This window comes from Anarrhichthys ocellatus, unplaced genomic scaffold, assembly GCF_004355925.1.
Source record: "Anarrhichthys ocellatus isolate YVR2014 unplaced genomic scaffold, GSC_Weel_1.0 scaffold4013, whole genome shotgun sequence".
NCBI lineage: Eukaryota > Metazoa > Chordata > Actinopteri > Perciformes > Anarhichadidae > Anarrhichthys > Anarrhichthys ocellatus.
Genome location: NW_022283987.1, coordinates 1 through 1,491, shown reverse-complemented (window position 1 = coordinate 1,491; position 1,491 = coordinate 1). Strand labels below are relative to the sequence as shown.

Genomic DNA, 1,491 nt, shown 5'->3' with positions numbered 1-1,491 from the left:
TCACAGCACAAAATCTGACGTCAGAGAAGATATAGAGACAGTTATATGCATTGTATGTGTCTGTCGTGGGCGATTAAAAACATGTCCTCTGGATACTTAGAGTAGAGCGAAAAGAATCAGGGTCACCAGTAACCACAGCTGAGGTTTCTGCTGGAGGGCGGAGATATTGTTGAGTAACTTTTTCATAACAATGTTCTTTGAAAGAAGTGACCAATCACTGGGGACACAGAGCTGCTTCACTAACAAACTCAGGCTGAACATATTACGGATGGTTAATAGGACTGATATCAGGTATCAGCACATTTATTTGAGAAAAAAGAAGTAAAAGAAAGTGTTTAGTTCAACAGAGATCAAATAGAGAACGACAGCAGTACAATAATTCAAAATCTTTTGGAGCTCAATTTATCAATTTATGTCGCTACTTTAAGGTCGAAAAACACATTGACATATTAAATACATTTTATTTTGTACAGCGGATAAAGCAAAGGAAGTAGTGGCCTTCTGTATTTACACATCCAGCAGACCAGCGTGTGAACTCTGTTTGCTGCCCAGCAGCTTTAAAGTAGAGGAAACAAGGGTTGAGAGCGTCGAGGCTGAAGCACAGAGTACATGTGCCAAAAAACCTGTTCGCTAAATGAGGCTAAAAAGATCTGCAGAACTGCAAAGTTTATGACATTTCTCTGGATGTCCATCAATACGACAGATGTGAACGATATGAAGCCACACAGAAAACTGTTGGACAGAAATTCTTTCCATCACTGAAGGCGTAAGAAGCGAGAGTAATGTATGCTAAATATATCGTTTTAACTCAAAGCTCGATCACTGGTGTAGAAAGCTTGATGGGATTTGACTTTCTATTGAGCTGCAGCTGTTGATCTGGGCAGTCGAGCAGCAGCACGAGGTGCTTCTACGTTTTCATACTGGACGCCGTCGTCGTCGTTATTGACCTGAAACACAACACGACACGTGAGATTGTGGAAGAAATAGTTTCAAGGGAAAGAAGCAGAGCGACTGCAGCCTCTGTGGTCACAGACGTAGCTTCAGACACGAATGAGAAAAGTTACTTATTGTTTACATTTTTACTCACTTTGTCGTCATCAAGTGGTTTTTTGTTCCCTGGAAGAAAAATGAATGAAAAAAAAAGTCATTAAAAATCCTAAACGTGTGATTTATATTAACCAGCTCCACCAAATTATGATCTGAATGTCCTCACATCTGTTTCTGATGACAACGACGGTGATTACAATCATTAGAATCAGTCCTCCCATACGTAGAGCCCACATGACGTAGCTCAGAGGAGACCGACCTGTGGAGTCTGTTCAACACAATGAAAAAGAACATTAAATATCCTGCAGAACAATAGCTCCAACAGCTGAGAAACCAAGAGGCAAAGCTTTGTATCTGGTGGGCTGCATGTTATCTTACCCGGATCAGATGTTGTCCCACCTGTGAAGGCAGGTGTGTATTCAGCCTCTATCACCACACAGCTGT

The 1,491-nt window shown here is 41.2% G+C and overlaps 1 long non-coding RNA gene across 1 annotated transcript; it reads right to left on the bottom strand.

Moving 5' to 3' along the window:
• Positions 1-267: 267 nt before the first annotated feature.
• LOC116379267 (uncharacterized) lies at positions 268-1,491 on the bottom strand. The gene is made up of 4 exons (XR_004212397.1): positions 1,426-1,491; positions 1,214-1,315; positions 1,088-1,116; positions 268-947 (listed from the first exon to the last, which is right to left on the bottom strand). It is a non-coding gene; the product is annotated as an uncharacterized LOC116379267 (long non-coding RNA).